The sequence below is a fragment of the Geospiza fortis genome, unplaced genomic scaffold, assembly GCF_000277835.1.
Source record: "Geospiza fortis unplaced genomic scaffold, GeoFor_1.0 scaffold1, whole genome shotgun sequence".
In the NCBI taxonomy this organism is placed as follows: domain Eukaryota; kingdom Metazoa; phylum Chordata; class Aves; order Passeriformes; family Thraupidae; genus Geospiza; species Geospiza fortis.
Window position 1 is genome coordinate 4751280 of NW_005054320.1, and position 19836 is coordinate 4771115.

The following is a 19836-nucleotide window of genomic DNA, read 5'->3' on the forward strand; positions in this document are numbered from 1 at the left end:
ATACCCTGCCAGAAAACACAAGTGCCTTTAGGTGAGGCAGGTTTGAAAGCAGAATAAACTATTGTGCATTAATGTGCACTAGGAGCATTCATAAAGGAGTGTAGGTAAGTAAGTAGAGAGGCTAAAATCCACCACTAACTACTCCCACAGTGGCACCCCCAGGGAGGTTCAGGCAGGTCCAGGCTGGGAGAACTCTAGGGGGAGAACCCTCCACATTCTCCTGTGGTAGGAAGATTTTCCAGGCCCACTGGTCCTCATGGTCTGGGTCTTCAAACTAGCTGTGTGACCTTGATGAAAGAGGAAGCAGTCCTGTTTTGGGAATGGGGATATGCCACCAGGAAATGTACACCATGAAACTATCCCTTCCAATCTTGCACGAGAATTTATCTCAGATCCCTCTGAGCAGCTGACCAGCTAACTCAATGAAGGGAGGGCTTTGTACCTGTGCAGGTACCCCAAAGGATCCAGCAGCCAACATCACACACATACAGCCAGGGGCTATACTTAGGGCATTTTCTGTTCACTTCTCTTGTCACACATTAATACAGCATTTGTACCCAACATCAGTTTGTATCAGCCAATAGCTCTTGATCAGACTTCAATGCGCCCCATAAAGCAATCGTTTGCAGGGAGCCAGGGAAGTGATCGCCTGGCTAGGAGACTTCCCAGGGAATCTGTCATTCTCTTTGATTCTGCTTTATATTTTTCTTTGTGTGAATTTACAGGCTAAGAGAGTTAAACAGTATTCACATTTGCTAGTTTTACCTAAAGAACAGAAATATGCTATAAATGCTCCTCAGCTGTTTTTTACCACGATGTGCTAGACAATTATATCAAAGTATACCCAGCAGCCATTTATGTGTCAAGATCAGCTGTGCCAGGGAGCCCCTACCTCTTGTCCCCACTGATGAGAAAGGATGGGTCCAAGTACAGTGAGAAATCTGGGGCTGTCCCAAAAATGGCACTCTAGTCCTTGACAACATCCAAGTAAAATTTACACATGGCTCAAGACAAATAATGCCTGCCATTTGGGAAAGCTGAACCTTCAAGACATCCATATTTCAATACCCAAGACATGGTTTGCCCCAAATCAGCCCTGCCAATGGCCCTGTCTTGCAGCCCCCTGCTCTGCCAGCCCAGGGCTCCCCACACCAGCTCTGAGTTTCTTGCTAAGAAGCCACATCACTGCCACACTGAAAGCTGGGCTCAGGTATGGCTTCACCAGTAAAAAACACCCTCAAAGCCTCATTATTTAACACATAACACTTAACTCAAGGCCTCATATAAAAAATGATATTTTGACACTTTAGCTACTCACGGCTAACGCTAAGGTGCCTTGACAAAAATGGCACGTTCAGAAATATCACTGCCCGTATGCGTGTGAAAATGAACATTGTCTTGGACATTGTGTTAGTTACAACCAAAGTTCAACCTCTGTGGACTTCATGTATTACACCCGCAGGCTTCTGAGCAATCTGAACTTCAGAGCATGGTTAAGTCTTGTGAGTCCACTCATTTCTGCACTATTGTCCTCTATGCTGAAAAGTAATTTAAGCTTAGCTAATTTCTTTTGCGCTGAATAGGGTCAGGAGAGCTCACACAATCTCCTGCCAAAGCTCAGCTGTCAGAGTGGTGACATTTAATGAGGGGAACAAAATTAAGGCAGGAGGGAGAAGATGGTTAACATGTTCAGCTACCAAATTGGATTCTTGAAAGCTCATGATCTTAGAAGTCTTTTCCAGCCTAAATGATTCTGTGATCTCCCTTCCCAGCATGTGATTTCTAGTGCAGGGCATAGAGAAATGAGCCTGTGGAAATGACACAGGGCTCCACGGCCAGACCAGCCTGAGGCCATCAAATGAGTTTCTTTGTGCTCAGATCAAGAGCTGATTCCAGGCCTGCGCACTGACTCACTCATTGCACTCCTTGGGCCCCTTGCTGAAAGGTTAGGGTGAAGCACAAAGCGAACATGGAATTAGAGATGTGGATTGTATCAACAATTACAATCTGGAGTATAATTAAATTATAAATTAAATTGGAGTTAAAAAAACCCGACCATAATAATAAAAGGGCGATTTGTGTGTTGATTAAAGTGAAAACATGCAGTCATTAGCCTGTGTATAAATCTTGTTAGCTGCGAGCAGAGCTGTATGTTGCCATTAACCTGGTGAGTGCCTGTGGGGAACTGGCACTTCTCTGGGTGTTTAAAACACGGATGTGCATCAAGGCAGCTGCTGCCCTCTGGGACCTCAGCGTTGGAGGTCAGGCAGGGGAGTGGTACACATTTGCTGGTAATAAAAATCACTCACAGTAGACATTTTGCAATGCCTCATACACATCTGTTTCCATGGAACAAGACCTACCAAGAGGTGGCCATTTTTAAGTGTGAGACAAGGGCAGATGATGGGAGATGCCTTCTCCAGAGACCACAGGCCAGCCTTACTGTGACTATGGGACTACACACAGAAAAAGGAGGGAAGTGAAGTCATTGTGTGAGGGAAAAACAAGAGCCTTCATCAATCCTTGATAAACCTCAAGAGGATAATGGTGACCCCAAATGAAAGGGGTATCCTCTGACAGTGCTTCTGCATCCCAGAGAAATGCTCAGAAGACCAAAGCTAGAAAATTCTGCTCTTTTGCTTGTATCTTAAAGGTTTTCAGGGAGCTTTGAGGGTTGCCAAAAGCCAGATTCTCCTGGCCCTTGCCTCACATACCTGGGAATTTCTTGCCCCATCTGATCTCTGTTATGGACGGGGCAGAGACCTCAAGCATATCTGATGTATCCTAGATCTTCTTCGTGTTCCCAATTTAAAGGTCAGCACACAGTGCTCTGTATCCTTCCTCTCACATCCATTTTGCCCTGCTGGGCTCAGGAGTTTGTGTCTTCCCAACACATTCTGAATAACCTTCCTGAGCAATCCTGCTGGGATGCATAAAGGCTCCTCCTTACAGCCCCTTCTTTCTCCTGTATTTCATACCTCTCCTGAGCCAAGCACACTGTGTTCCCATATTATGAGAGAATAATTGCTTTTCCACAGCTCACATCCTTGCTGGTTTTTTTTCTCTTTTGCTTTACAAACTCCTCTCCCAGAGAAATATGTCCCTGCACGAGAGCTTTAGATCGGATTTTTAGATCAAATTATCCTTCTGTTCTATAGTACCATCCGTAATTACTCCCTGTAACTTTGCTTTTGCAAGTGATCGCAACCATCAGGCAATTTTCACACATCTCGCCAATAGAACTCAAGAACAAGCAAATATTAGAGTGAGTGTGAATTTATTTTTATTTATAAATTACTTAACATAGAAAAAAAAAAGCGACAAGTTCCGAGCACTTAGCAAATTACTGACTTGAAATAGCTTTTGCAAAATTTGCCTGTGTTGTTTTCTCCTGTGCCTTGCAAAAAGGGGAGGGAAGGGGCACAGAGGGAAAGGCATACGTGCTTAGATACCGGAAAGACTGGAGAGGAGCTGAACAAACCATGGCATATTTCACAGTGTAAAGATGCATACAAAAGTCTTGAGCTTTCAATACAGTGAGATTTCTCAGTCAGTCATAAGTTTAGGCACTGACTCAAGTTATCAACGTGAGGAACGTAAGCTTAGTATTTCACCTGTTCATGTATGCCTGAACTGAGTCTCCTCTAGCCTCTCAGTAGCTTCACCTAGCATCTACTCAGTTATATCCAACTTTGATTTGGTTTGGAAATGATTTTTCCCCAGATTTGTGTCGCTTCCCACAAAATTTCAGCCAGAGATCCGGCCAACAGGGAGCTCAGCTCTGAATTAACCCAACTTCAGTTGCAAGTGTAGCAGAAGAGAAAGAGAAAGATCCAACAAAAAAGCTCTGTGTTTGACTCCATCTCAAACTGTTCAGTTCCAGAACTGAATCCAAAACCAAACTTTGCATTCAGACCCATCTGCCGTGAGCCCTTGGCTCACAGGTTGAAGCCTGTAACCTGCTGCCAATGAGGGCATGTTTCATGAGACTGCTGTGGGAAAACTTGGCTGGCAGAAAATATCAGTGGCTGCATTGTACAGAGGCAACAAACACCAGCTTGCTCATATGGAAAGTGGACGTTGGAACAAGTACGAAAAAATCAGCACATGGGTTTTGTCAGTTTGGCCAGGTTTTTCAAGGGGCAGGGGGAACAAGAGCCTGTCTGTCTTAAATGGACTTCTCTTGATATCACCAGCATGGATTATCAAGGCCAATCTTAGATTTGAACTGGGAAGTCAGGGGGAATTTGCAGGAAGGACAGCTTTTGGCTAAGAGCAGGGTCTCAGTAGTGAACTTTGTTCATGTTAAATGTCAAAAAGAGAGCATGCCTAGTGACTTGTGGCAAGCTTTCTTTCAGCTGCCAAGGTGCAGAGCATATCAGATATTGAGATCTCTCTTCCTGGGCACTTTCAAGATTCAGCTCAACAAAACTGTGGCCGATCTGATCTCATGTTGATGATGGTGCCAGAGAAGCTGGATTATGTGATCTCCAGAGAGCCCTTCCAGTCAGATTTTCTATGATTTTGTAGTGCAGATAGGCCCTCCTCAGCTTGATTCTTTGTATAAATACAAGAAGTACAGCTGAATCTGCATCATCCCTCAGAATTCCCAGCAGCAAAGTGAATCAAAGGCTCATAGGATAACTTGGGATGGACAAGACCATTGCAGGTCATTTGGTCAAACAGGTTGCTCAAAGTAGGGTGAGCTTAGGTTGGGTACCAGTACAGCAGTGAGGAGAGATCACAGGCTACTTCTGAAGGGCCAGTGAAGGTCACCTTTATTCACTTATAGGTTCACTTATGCTGCAGAGAAGCCTGACAAACACGTGGTTCCTAAAGGATCTCACACTTCCCCCTAAAATATTTTAGTATTCCACGAATCAAAAGAGAGATTGAAATACCATTTACTTCTTAGTTTCACTTCTAGAGAAAACCCCCATAGTAATCAGGAATTTAGAAAATCTGAAAGGCACCCAGATGATATTGAGTCTCTCCCCCATCCAAGAGCACAATCTCTTACAACCAAGGCAGTCAAACAGAAATTTCCCTTAAAGCCCTGCAGAGAGAAGCCCCATCATACCTCCAAGTAGCCTTTTAAAGGGCTTCATCCTTCTTCTTATCATGATGCTTCTCTGTGTTTTAACTTAGCCTCACCTTCTATGGAACAAAGGAATAGTATCTTTCCCTCTTTTCACAAATCTTTGCTAGGTTACCATCACATTCATCTGCAAGCTCTGCAAGGCAGGGGCACAGCCTCATGGAGGCCTGTACAGTGTCTAACACAACTGGGCAGGAATCAGAGCCTTTCCCTTTGTATCATATTTGTAAGACCCAACCTGCACCAATGAATGCACTGACCCTGTAAAGCAGGGAAGTGTCATTTCAGAGATGAGAAAATGAAGCAGAAAGACAGGCAGCATAGCAGCATGCCAAAGTTCACCCAGAAAGTCCGTGCCAGGCCTGGGAATCAGGCCTTATTCGAGCATCTTCATGTTCTCTCCTCTCCTTTTGGCACTGCTGAGACATAAAATAATAATAATCATGAAATGTGCCCAGATACTAAGAAGATCATCACCTTAATTCAAATAATAGAAATAGCCAGCATCTGTGTAATGCAGAGTCAAAACGGTGTATAATGGGGAGAACAAGATGCAGCTTAGAGTTTAAAAGTAATTAAAATTTCCTACCTAAGTTTCTTTTGCTTAATGTACTTCCAAAAAAACGTTCATCTGCTTGCAAATGCCTGACCCTAGGAGTGCAGGTTTGAATGCGATGGAAAGGCATACATTGGCAGAATGACAGCAACTGAACAGCATCTCATCTGGATCCAAAAATGTAAAGAAAAGGAAATACTCATTATTCTAGAGGCTCAAAGACAATTTCAATCCATTTTAACTCTAACAGGTCCCCCTGTGGCCTCTTAAAACCTACTGAATTGTAGCAAAGTAGTGTAAGCGGCAGAGTTTCATCTTCAAAGGTGCAGTGAAAATATCCAGGTTGACAAGAGGGCTCAGTTCAGGAGGTTTTGTGGGGTGTCACTGTGGACTTTTAACAATGCTCTTCCGCAGAACCTTTTATCTGTGGATCTGACTGCGCTTTAAAGATACTGACTGATCTCTCACCACGTTTCTCCTGGGAAAGGTGTATTATTATCTCCATTTAATTAGCAGGGAAACTGAGGCATAGCAAAAGGAAGTTCTTTGCTTGGGCCTGCAGAGCGCACTGGTGGAGAAAAGGGAAGCGTTGGGATTAGATTTAAGCTCTCTTGATGGTTTAGGTGTCCCACTCATTTTTATCTTCTCTGCTCCTGCTGGTCTCTTAAGCTGCAGTGCCCCCCAGCCCTGAGTTGTCAGGAGCCCTGGGGGATGTGAGGGGTGTGCTGAGCCAGGCAGTGATCACAGCAAAACAAGCAGCAACCCTGCCTGTTCATTCAGAGCAGTTCTGAGCATGTAAAGAGATATCTCAGTGGCCCAGACAAGACCTTATAGCTCCAACGGCCCTATTCCTAGGCTACTAGTCGTAGTTTGCAAAGGTATAAAGCAAAAATGAGAGGAAAACCTCCTCCTTCCTCCCCATTACTCTAGCATTGCACAGTGCAACTGCTGTGCTAGAGAAGGATATGAATTTCTCTCAAATCAAGAAAAGAATTTGAGTCCCAGACTGGAAACTGTAGCTGTACTGGAAGCTCTTGGCATTCATGGTGCACCTGCCCAGAACCTCCTTCTCATCCCAGAGTCACACCTGTCTTTTTAATCTGCATGTGCTGGTCTTCCACATAAATACATAGACATGCATAACAATGCATAAATTAATGTTTATGTGACTCTCCAGAAAACAGTAAGGAGAAGCCCTAAAAGGAGAGAATTGCTACTGTCACCATAGCAAGGTCTTCTGTTTAGCTCCCCTTCATGGTTATTTAAATATCAGCATTGTAAACTGCACTAAGGTCAGCAATATTGAAGCCCACATATTCCCCTGCCTTCTGAGGAAGCCCTGACAGGAGGCAGCAGTACTCCAGGCATGTTAAAACATATTAACTCATGCTTGGTGCCCCACTTGTACAGAAGTGATGGTTGCTAGCTCAGATCCAAGCACTTCAGAGAGTTTTCTCTGATTGCACTTGAACACAGACATGTGCGTTCATGGGAGAAAGGGAGTGGAAGGAACATCCCCTCAATTTACCTTTATTCCATTGTTCTCCTCATAGCTTTCAAGGGTTTTAACTATATTTAGGCTGGCAAGGACAGGCAGCAGAGCCTACGCTGTGTTCACAATGCAGGGGTTGATACAATTTGATGGTGTCCTTTTGAAGACAGTCCCACTGTAGAAGCCAGGCAGCTGTAGCAGAAGAGCTCTGGAGAAATGGGATCTAAGCTGAGGGGAAGCAGGAGGTTGGGGTAGGGGAAGTCTCTGACTGAAGTATGTGTTGTCAAGTAGAACATCAGGGAGACAGTCACACAGCCTTAACAGAGTTCCCAACATAGATGTGATTCAGAGCACCAAAACCAGGAATCTACTTGCTCAATTTTGTTATAGGGGAAAAGCAGGTGCCCCAAAAAGGAGTTCAGGTAACTGTATAAATGTTTTGTAATTCACTAATAATAGCCACAACCTGAGCATTCATGTTTTAAAGACACAGAGGTATCTTTGCTTTTCTTCTTTAAGAGCAGCCAAACTTAATGAGGCCTTGGCCCTATTCCAGGGAACAAGAAGTCTCTCCTCTCTCCCACACAGGGCTGCCTCCAAGGTTATTCAAGTCCAGTTCCCACACAGAGCTGCAACGGAGATGATGCTGGTGGACACTGGAGGTTGCTAAGACACTCTGGCTTCAGCTGGAAACTGCCACATTCTGCCTGTTGGTTGGGCTCACAGTTTGCTAAATGGAAAGCAGGGTCCCCATGCTGATCACAATTAATGGAGATGCTCTGGGATTTTTAAGAGGCAAGTGCCTGTTCTTTTGGAACCAGAGGACCTGAGATTTATCACTGGTGCTGCAATGAAGAGGGAAGTCAACATGATGTACAGTGTAAAGACCATCAAAAATTATTCCTATGGACATGGATTCATTGAATTACTTAACATCCTCACACGGAACTCTGGAGTTTAATAATGCTAATGGGGTACTTTGAGATCCATATACAGAAGAAGTGAAGGAGGAAAATTATCATTATGTTCTCCCACTGTCATCTGCAGGTTTCAAAATATATTACAGTCCTTCAGTAATTGTCACAATGCCCCACTAAGTCAATATTATTATAATAGTTTCATAAGTGCTGAGAGACTGATTTTGATCTCACTCACAAGGATCCAATCATGACATCCTATCCCAGCCAGAGGGCTGTCTCTTACATTTCAGGGCTATGAGAGCATTGTGGGTTAGAAACATCTCCTACAGAAAATAAATTAGCTTTGACCACAAAGGACCAGGTTAGAGAGCTGCAATGCTCCCTCACATAGTTGGCAAGTCTGGCCCACCAGCTCCATTGCATTCATGATGCTTTACAGCAGAGGTCCTGTCCCACAGGAGAACTTTGGCAATTCTAGAGGTAATCTTGGGCTTCTTTCAGAAGTGGGCTTGGGGGCGGACCCAGGAGCTCACACCTCAAAGCAGAACTTGCTATTTACATCACTGTGAATGACAAGGAAACCTAAACAACTCGTTCAAGAGTGAACACTGGTTCACTCAGTAAAACTGCTCAGAGTGAAAGCTGCATCCCCACCTTTGTCCAGCAGATAACCCTTCTCTGTCTGTGGTTTTGGACTGATGACAACGCATTGGGCAACAGGGTACATAGTTGCAGGTGGGATAGGGGAGATAAGAATTTGATTTCTGAGAGTTATGGGAAGTCCCTTGTCAAAAGTTTCACCTCAGTGGATGACCTCAGTATTCATCTCCATAAAATGGGGAGAAGAAAGCAATCTTGCTTTATGCATTGCTTTGAGATTCACAGATAAAACACAGTTTCTAGAGCTCTGATGCTTTGTTTAAAAATTCATAGCATCATTTTCCCTTCTGCCTTCCATACCGCTAACCAAAATTCAGGGGGCTGTGAATTGTTGCAGGGGAATCAGGAACTGGAAAGTCTTTTCATATCTTATTTATTTACAAAGAATGCATGGACTAATATTTTCTCCCATGTAGGAGAAATCAAACAAGCCAGCGAGTTTCTTTGCTTACAGCATCAAACTCAAGGCTTTTCCTTAGGGTCAGGCTACCAGCTGCTTGAGCAGGCTGTGCTTCAGCTCCCTTCTCTTTCCATACTTGTGCTGAAGTTACATTCTCTCTCTCACATGCATACACACCATCCCAATTTTTTCAGAGCCCATTGAAGTTGTCTTTCCTGTGTGGCTAAAGTGTGCTTGTATGACCTCTGGCTTGGATAGAAGCCTGCTATCATTTCATAAGAGACTTTAACACTAGAGTGAAAAACGAAACTTAGCTCAAGCTACAATAGAACTGATGATTCTCTAGCCCTAAAGTGGTGGCCAAAGCTACCCAGTACTCTGCTTCTGAGAGCATATACCCAACAACATGAATTTTGCACTTGAATTGCTGCAAGCCTTCTTGGGAGAATTTCTTCACAGCGGTTGCAGTTCAAATGTTTCTCTCTGTGGCTCTGGCAGATACAGAGGGAATTTTCCTGAGGTGCTCTCTGTCTGAGTCTTCTCTGTTAATTTGCAAGGCATGCTTTTGCTCCCAAACAGCACCACTACCAAGTCAACCATGGGAGAATAAAGGATGCAGAAAAGAGGATGGGTTTGGAGTTGTTTTGATTCCTTTAATGCAAGGTGACAGGATGCAGCAGAAGCAGAGAGAGGCAAGATCTGGGAATTTCAGAGGCAAGAAGAAGAAAATTATATTGAGGGTCTCTTATGACTTACTGGGACTTTGCACCTAAGATTGTGAACTCTAGAGAGAGCATCACAGGAGAAAAGGGGAGGAAGGAAAATCAGATAAAAGGTAATAGAAGCAGGGAAATACATTTGGGAGATGCGGGAAGGGCACTGGGGGAAAAGCATAGGTGAAAGCAACATGGAGGAAACAAAACCTGAGAGGGGAAACAAAAGAGGAAAAAGAAAAAAAAAGAATGTAGGAAATGGAAAAAAACAGTTTGACCAAACAGGGAGGAAATAAGCTAGTCAAGAGAACAGGGAATAGAGAACAGGAAAGAAAGCAAGCAGGCTTTTTACCCAAACAGGTAAAAATTTAGGACCCTGCTTCCTACATTAAAAGGAAAAAAAAAGGGGGGAAAAGGCACCTTGTTTAGAAACGGGAACGTAGCTACGGATTAGAACTGAGCTCTGGGATAACCTCGCTCCTCAGAGCTAGCGGCCGATTTGGAAGACCCTGGCTGCGCTGGCCCCTCTCGCAGCACAGGGAAGAATTGCTGTGTCCAAGAGCACCATCAAGCGGCGAAGGGAAAGCGATATTGGAGCAGCCCAAAGGCGCCTTTTGGCGCGTAAGGGAAAACAGCACAGAGCAATCCATTTCGGAGCGGTATCCCTGCACAGAGAGCCCTGCATCGCATCACGGAGCAGGTTAAAGCAGGAGAGAAAGCTCGACACGGGCAGCTGCTGCACCCCCAGCACATTCAAGGGGCTTAAGGTTGCAGGTGGGGACGGGGGGGAAACAAGGCGGGAATGAGAGGAAACAGAAGATCAGTGACAGAGCAGGGAAGCAGTGGCGCTACAGAATGGAGCGGGAAGGAACAGCCTGAAGAAGGTGCCTGGGATCAAGTGTGACAGCAGGGGGAAGGGTGGAAGAAGCAGCAGCTGTGGGGATCACGGGCTGAAACCAGCGTGATCGCACACATCACAGGTATTTGCAGAGGGTGCGGGAAAATCAGAGAAGAAGCTCAGATCTGGGCACCTCACTGGGGAATTACCGCTCCACAGTACTAATCAGCCTTCCCTAAAATTGCAGTATTCATGGCTGCTGGTGCTGTGCCCAGCATGGCTTTGGGAAGAACCACATAATTGGGAATAGGTCAGAGTGTAACAAGTCAATGATGATGGATTTTAAGAAAGGAGTGGATGTGGCAAAAGCAGCTTCTGTGTGTGTCTGGGATGCTGGAGCAGGAACCTGACACAGATATCAATAAGGAAATCGTGACTAATATAAATGTGAGAACTCAGTAAAAGCTGGTGCTAGAAGAAGCATATTGACCAGTGCTACTCATCTGCAAGTTTTCACTCACAGATCTCAAATACTAACAATTTTTTTAAAAGGGCGACATCAGCATCACCTTCTTTATGTTACACCTTGAAAAACAGAGACATGGAGAAACAAGTCATTTGCCCAGAAAGCATAAACAAGAGCAAAATTTCAACCTAATGCCTTGGGTTCTGTGATGAGTATCCTGCAAAACAGTCCATGATGCCTGCACACAAGGAGGAAGAATTTCACCCAGGCGCACACACCTCCCTTTGGGAAGGTTTCAGAAGTAGGAGGGAGAGCAAGGGAGAGATGTGGTAGGGTCCAGGCAGACAAACAAGAGATGAAAGCATGGGCTGAAGGAGATGGGAGGGTTGAGTGTGGTCCACACAGGAGGGACACCACCAGGCTTACAGTGAGCACTGGCAGCAGAAAAGGGAGCAGTGATAATGATGGAACTTGTTTAAAAGGCAGAGAGAGGAGGAAAAAGAGCTCAAACAGCAGTGAATGCAGTGAAAGAGCAGCAGCTGATGAGGCACAATTCACACCAGGAGGGGAAAGAGAGAGAGAACACCCAGGGAAAACTTCCTTGATTAATAGTGCTGAGAACCATGGGGAGGGCACAGAAAATAAGGGAGGAAAAAAAAGAGTTTACTCTTACAAGAAAGAAAGAAAGAAAGAAAAAGGAACTGGACAGCTTGCTACTGAAGCATCAATATGATCATTACAAGAGAGAGACTGATTTCTCCTGAGCAAGACCTGTCTTGTATCAACATCAAGCACAACTATATCAGTCAAGTATGAACTTCAAGAAAGACACCGGCACTTTGTCTAATTTTGTGGCCCCCTTAAATTCACTGTGTGTTCTTTTTGGGGGTTTGTTGATTTGGGTTATTTTGTGTGTGTGTTTTGTTTTTTAGTTTGGTTTGGTTTTTTACTGGTATTATTATTTTTGTAGCCATTATTTTCTATAAATGGCTCCCTTTAGAATGTCTCTGCCTTAGGGCCTATCCTTTACTTTGGCAAGGCAGAATCAAAGGCCCTGGGGAGCTCTGCCAGCTGAGCCACAGAGGAATTCTGCTATGGTGACCTGTGGGATAATGCAGACTTCTCTGAAGCACTGAGGGACACATAGAGGTCTTTTTGCCTGTCTCATTAACCAGAATGCCTTTGTAGCTTCCAGCTGCTTCATGGCAGTGCTGGGGTCAGAAAGGGGGGCAAACAGAGATTTCCAACATGTGGTTGCACATGGCAGGCAAAGGAAGGAGAGAAATATGTTCTCCAGTGGGTTTCAGAGCCTATTTAGAATGTAATAATTAATGAGTAAAATATTTCCTCAAATCAGACTCCAGAGTCCCAACTTCCCATCATGTCTATTCCACACAGCACCAGTAATTTTCCTTTCCTCTCTCTTCTGTTGAGGTGATTAATAATTAATTATTATTAAAAGAAAATGGCTGAGGGAACCAGCTTCCAGTTTTGCAACCAAAAGACTCAAACGGACACTAATTATAATCCTCATCACTTTTCATCCAGCTAGGCAAAATCTGGGTTCATGGCAGAAGGCTGTGCCTCTGCTCCTCACTGTATCTAAAGCTAATGGGATGGGGAGGGATGAGGAAATGCAGCAGATTCTCATGAGCTTTGGAAGGAGCTCATATGAAGCAAGGCAGAAGTGAAGAGGTCTCGGCTCTTGGAAAGTCCTTTTGAAAGCTCACTGGAGGAACCATAGCAGAACTGACTGCTTCTGACTTCTGCTAATACCCCATGCTGAATATTAATGATAAACATAATAAAATATGTATACAGTGTAATAGGAATAAAAACGCACATGTAGCACCACAGATTTACAGTACTGCTTTACATACACATTCAGACAGCTGAGTGGCTGTGGTGAGCACGGAGCCTGCTGCAAAGAATAAAAACAAGCTCCCTGCTCCAGACACTTACTCATGCTTGTGCCAGGCTTTTTTCACATCTGCTGCGTAGCTTTAAGGTCCTTTTGCTTCCCAGTTCCCAGTGTGATTACACTGTCTGGACAAATGTAATAGCTTAATCTGTATCATTGTCCTGACACCTGGAAGGATTTAAAGCTGAGGAAAAGAGAGTGGATAAGAACTAGGTTTGCTGGTGTTTCACAGTCCTATCCCATAAGAGATTTCACTATCAACAAACCAATGAATTGGAATGGCTTAAGTTCTCTCCAGAAGATGACCTACCTCCATTCCTGCCCTACAGCTGGATTTATTCCTTTTTTTTCACCACCCTGGATCTGCACAGAGCAGTTCCTGACACCTAGGGATTCTCAACAGCATCAGCTAGACATTCCCTATGCATAACATGGCAAATGGGAATATGTCCTGTTCTAAACCCTTAATAGACAACAATAGTCAATGTAACAGAAGCCTGAAAAGTCTGAAAAGAGCCCAAAGTTCATAGAGGCAAGATAACAGAAGAGAGATGGTCAACAGAGCCACCTTTTATGGTCTCCAATAGGGACTGCATCAGGTGTTCTGCTGATGTTCTGCTGACCAAAAAACCCACACTATTTTTTTCCCCTCTGTATCATTTGGTCTAACAAAAGGATTTGCATCTCCCTATAAACTACCCTGCTTACTTTACATAGCATCCTTTCTTCTCTCCCAGCTCCAGTCCCCTTTCTGCCATTCTTTTTCTGCATCTTTCATGCTTTGCCCATTCTGTTTCCTCCTCTCACTAATTTGAGTTGCCAGGACTGAAGACCACTGTCTATTTGTGTGGCCTAGAAGTAGTGATATTTTCCAATTAGAATTTTCAAGAGAACTTGAGTTTTGTTGGTGTAGGGATGTTTGCCCTGAGAAGGGCACAGAGCCAGGCAGTGGGTTTGAAGATTCTGGATGAGAGCAAGTGTGAGTACCACCACAAGCCTGCTGGACACATTTTCCACTCTCTGTTTTAATCTTATGTCATGATTTCTTGAAGCAGAAGTGGCCTTGATATGTATAAATGAAACTGTTAGGCAAAACCCACAGAGTGGTAGTAAAAGTAATGATTATGGTAATAACATAATGCAGGCAAAATATCATAACATGTGTTTACAAATAACAACACTCTCCTTTAAGGCACTTGAGACATTCCCTGCTCCATAGGGTGCACCTGTTCATCGGATAGGCCATCTCTCAGGGGTCTGACCTGAACCACTGAGCAGCTTCAGCTGGGAATTAGACCCCCTTCTGGGACTTAAAGCTCTGGAAATTATTTAAAGTGCTTGCAAGCAAATCCATGGCGCCTATCAAACAGTTCCCCAGAGAAAGCACAAACAGGGGAAAAATTCTTCCTGTGGAGACTTTGACAGTGATCTTGAGAAGGCACCACGGGAAGCAAACAAGCCCTCACCTAAACGCAGCTAGAGTTGTCTATTTCCTTTTCCTGCTCTGATATTCAGCACCTTTGCTTCCTACCTGTCAAAAGAGCTGTCAGCAGAGGTAGCTCACAAGGGAGATGCTTTTCTGACTGGGTCTGTTCACAGACTCAGCACTTTTACGGAGTCATTTTATTCTGAATGACTCCCAGGTTGTTTATGCCAGAGGAATATGGTACCATCCTCCAAAGCATTTCAATTACTGGAGCTCAAGGAGTAACCAAACATCTTGCCCCAGTACAAGATTAAGACTGCAGGCAGGACCTTCTGCTATACCAAGCAAGTCAAGGAAAGAGAAGCCTGCTGTGAACTGTCCTCCACCAGAGGTTACTGCCTTGCTCAACTTTGAGACTTATTACTTTTAATCTTCGAGACAAATTTGCCCATTCAGACTGAAACAGAGAGGAGCAATGAAAGGAGCAGCTCAGCTGCCAACTCTTTGAGGGATGGCAGCAGCAGCACCATGGGGGCAGCAGCTGGCAGCAGCTGCAGTATTTTCCACTGACTCAGCTGTTTGCAGGACCATCCATTGCTCTGTGCCCTCAGCTCAGCCACCAAGTAAAATGTGTTTACTGAATCAAGTGTCACAGCAATGACTTGATCACTTCACACTGAGGGCCTGTGAGTGGCACTCGTTAAAATTAGATTTTAAAATTGCTTTAGCTACCTCTGAGTTGACTCAGGACAAGTCTCTCCTTGTCTTATGTAGACTATTTCCCTCGGCGCCCCTAATGGCAAGTTCACCCAAGAGCACATGAAAAGCAGTTTCCACAAGGGAGGGAAAAGAAGTAGTTTATACAACCAGCCTGTAAATCACTTGCACTCAACTGGTACAAGTTTCTTGTGTAAACCAGGTGTTAGAAAAACAACCTTTGCCCTTAATTAACAAAGATGAATTCAGACTGCAGGAGCAGGTGAGTTTGGCACCTAAGCTGGTAAGATCAGACAAGCTCAATAGAAAAATCTATGCACACAACGTACACCCAGCGGGATACACACAGAGAGCCCTGAGAACACAAGATGGAAGAATTTCCATCATCAAAGCAGAACATCACAGGCAGCTGCAGGCAGCCTGAGGGCAGGACACAGTTGCTAAGCAACTCTTCCCTAGGTTGGATGTCACACACACCCCCAACCCCAACCACGCTGGGCATATACGGGATATTTTGCGCTGGGGTTTCATTAAGGCAGTTAATAAGTGGGTTGTTTTCCAATGCTCTCCTCAAGCAACATCAAGTACCTTGATTCTGTGATTCTAACCAACAGTCCCCTTTCAAAAACATCCTGGCCTTCTGTAATTGGACGTGGGATTTGACTGGACCAGTTAGCTGCTCATGGTGTACATACAGACATCAGGGTGGAACATGTGCAACACAGACACTGGTGCAGACAATTAGATGTTCTAGCCTGGTAGTGTTTGACATGTGTGCCTAACAATAAGAAGTTCAGAAATAAATAGATAGGCAAATACTAGAGAGCATTGTTAAAGAAAGACAGAAAAGTAGTTCTCCTCCCTACTCATTGCCCCAAGAAACTGTAAACCTTATTTTTTTTCCTCCTTTTTCTAAGAAATCTTGCTTACGATGAAACAGTAAAACCAGGAGAGGATCAATATTTTGAAGAAAGCAGAAATACTTTAGGACATTTCACCCTCTCTCTCAAGTATTTGGATCCTGGGGGGAGGGGGGGCAGGTATCCATCTGCCCAGGAAGCTGAGGGTAGATGGGTTTCTTGAAGACAACAGTTCTTGAAGAGCTGAGAACATTGAAGGGCTGGTGACCTCACAAAGCAGAAATCTGAAAGAAAAAGCTGTCTACAAAAAACTTGAGAGTCTCAGCTCAGCTGGGCCTGGAAAGCCAGAACCACCCAGCTCAGCGGAAGAACTTCAGTAAAAAAGAGGAAAGAGAAGTGGTTAGGGACAGTGACAGCAGGTCATGGCTGGGTGCTGACCTGGCAGCAGATCTGTGCCTCATCTCTGCTGTGAGCTTCAGCTCATGCCCCACTGCAGAACATTTCTATTCTGGTTATACAACGTTGCCTGAACATGAGGGAAGAATTTCTTCAAGAAACTTTTCAAAACAGGTCTTACCATAGGTGTACATCTGTAGTGCTGCCCCAGCCTAAGTCATGGAAGGTTTCCCACGGCTACAACAGCTTTGGGCTAAACCAACTCATCACGAGATGCTTAAAAGTGCCTTCTCACTTTGGAGTGTAACTAAGACACAAGTGACCAGATTTCTGACAGCACTGACAGCAACTTGGCTCTTTCAGGGATAAGGCAAAGAAATTTGCATGCAAGCTGCAAATATCAGCATTCATTCCCCCCATCCTGGCAGAACTGAGATGTCTTATCTGAAAGGTAAATATACTTGTATACAGCAAGCTTATCTAGTGCTCTGTAGCTGTCATAAATTCTTCCACTCCATCCTAACCTACTTTTGCTGGAATGCTTCTCTGAAATTATTCACCTGTGCTCACAGGTCCATTGTGCCAGGCATGGGACAAGCGCCCACCAAAAGACATCCCTGGGCCCTCAAAAACAGAGATACAAGTACTTGGTGTTATTAGCCTCATTCTACAGATGAGTAGCTGAGGGTCTGAGATCCTTAATCAAATGCTTATGTCCTTCTGGGATGCTCATGGAAGAGCTGGACACATTCCCCATTTTTTCCTCATGCAGGTTAGATTATTCTTCCTAAACTGAGTTTCTGGGAAGCTCCAGAAATGTTACTAATGAAGTTTTATTCATTAAAAACTATCTGCCCTTTTGTTTCATATTCAGTGGGCCAAAGAGAAAGTCGGGAACTACTCTATGTACCAGAATCCAAGAGAATGACAAACTCTCTCCTGTCTTCTCTTTTGTCGTAGCTTAAGCCTTGAACAAGAGGAACATATCTCAGCAAGGCTTTCCTTCACAGCCTCTTGCAGTTGCCCATCAGGGTGTGATGTGAGCCTGGGCCTTTGAATGATTCCCCAGGTGGCAGGGCTTTTGTTAAGCTCCATCTTTGTGAAAAAGAACTTAGGGCTTTGCTCAACTCCAAAAGTTTTGGGTTTTCCCCACAAAGGTTTATTCTTCCCTTTGGGACAAAATAGCAATATATGTGGACAGCAGGCAGACAGCTTGGAGATAAACAAATAGCAGTTTTCAGCTGAAGCTTTTTCCCCTCCTTTTCATTTTTACACAGAAGACTCTGGAGGGGAAAGAGAGAAAGTGAACAGGAAAGTCCACAGGGAGAGGAACATGTGTGGGGGGAGGAGAGTGAAAGGAAACAAATTAAAATGACAGATAGAAGTTGTGTGTAATAGTGCATTATTTATAAAGACAAGTTCAGCTGAAAAACATTCCTATCCAGGCAGGAAGAAAGGAAATAAATCCTTGTATTTCACCATGTTCATTAGTTGCTATCATCCCAATCCAAGTGCCAGATGCATCATCCACAAACCCACTGAGGATTGTGGCCACAGCCAACTGTGCTTTGCATGGAACATCTGTGATTTGCAGGTCAAGATCATGAAAGAAAGTCAAAACATTCAAAATCCTGATATGGGAGCAGCCTTCAGAGCACAGAGCTTGTTACATGAGCCTGCTCTAGGGCAGCACAGCAAGGGCAGCATTGTCATATTTAGCAAGACTGATTCTGGGACCTCTTCAGTGATATTCCAGGGCTACTTTTGCAGGAGTGGAACAGAGGGAGAAAGTTGCCAGGTAACACTGGGGAACTTCCAAAGAGTCAAGCCCCAAGTTTTTGTCTGTATTTTGAGCAGAAATAGGCAAATTCCCCAAAGATATTGTCAGGCCAGGAAAAGGATACCTCCCTTGGAGCTGCATGAGCTGTCAGTTTAATGAAGCCATGTTTTCAGACTCCCAAGGGCAGTTCTCATTCTCCAATATTCCTCTCTGAATTCCTGTCAGGTAATACAGAATTTAAAGCTATCCAATATTTTGCAACAATCCACATGTGTTATAGATCCCCTTTGTCTTCCAAATTTACTCTCTTTACAAAAAGCACATGCATTAGTTTGGCCATGGAGTTTCTCTGTACACTTTCTATTGCTTACAGTTTCATTGTCTATGGACTTCAATTTTCCAAATATTTTATTATTTTGCTGGAGATAGTAATTAGACTGAAAAGATAGTTACTTACAGGATCATTTATTTTCTGAAGGTCACTGACTTTTCTTAAAAAGAAAGCCTTTTAAGTATCTCCTCAAATCTGCCCGCCTTTTCAGAAATAATTGCCACTATTGCAGCAAAGTTAACAACAGTAAGTATCCTAGCTCATGTGTTGTGCAGCTGTTTGCCTGTGTGTAAGGCAGCTGGTCAGTCCCTCCACTCTTGAGAGGACCTGCCAATAACTCCACTCTCTGTCACTGCACACTCTCATCTTTTCCCCATTTTAGCTAGAACCATTCTGCTATGGCTCCTGCCTGATCCTTTCAAATGTCTTAGGAGCTGGGATTCCTCCAAAAATTGATCATCTCCTAGAGACATCTGCCAGCTCTGTTCTGAGCCTTTTATGGAGACTGCCTAATGATCCCAGCTGGGTCTCACTGGGACTGGATGGGTCTTGTAAAGCCAAAACATCCTGGTAGACTATCTTGCCCAGAAGAGCTGACCTACAACATTATCTTGTTGCAAGCTTCCCATACCTACTGTCTAACAGCTATTTTACAGATTGTCCTTTACATTTTCAAACTGTTCTTTTTATTTTTTCATCTCGTACATGATGCTTTGGGGTGAAACAGAACCAGCTTCTCAATCTCAGCCATTTTTGAGCCATCATTAATTTCTTTCCCACCCTCATTTGCTAATAGACCTACTTTCTCCCTACTGTTACTTTTTGCTCTATCGCTTTGCAAAAGCCTTTCTTATTCTACTTTAGCCCATTGATTTCATTCTGTTTCTCATCTGCCAAGCCCTCAGATGGCATGTTTTATCAGCTAGGAATTCATCTCATTTCTTTCTATTATGCAATAGTTTCTCAGCTGCCTCACTGAAACTGAAGCATAACAGATCTCCTGCACTCACTTTTATCATCTAAGGCCCTTATTCAGCAAGGTAATGCCACCAGGCTCACCTGAATTGTCTCACTGAGGTCAGGCACTGAAAGTTAGGAGGATTGTCATAAGGCCCTTGTTCATCGCTGGGAGGTAAAAGCTTCCTTGCTGCCATTTTGTGAAAAAAAAATTAATATGTACATTGTGGGGATATATATTGATAGCTACTATATATTGATATATGTTGAGGATAGAGAAAAATGCTCCAATTAGAGTTTCCTCT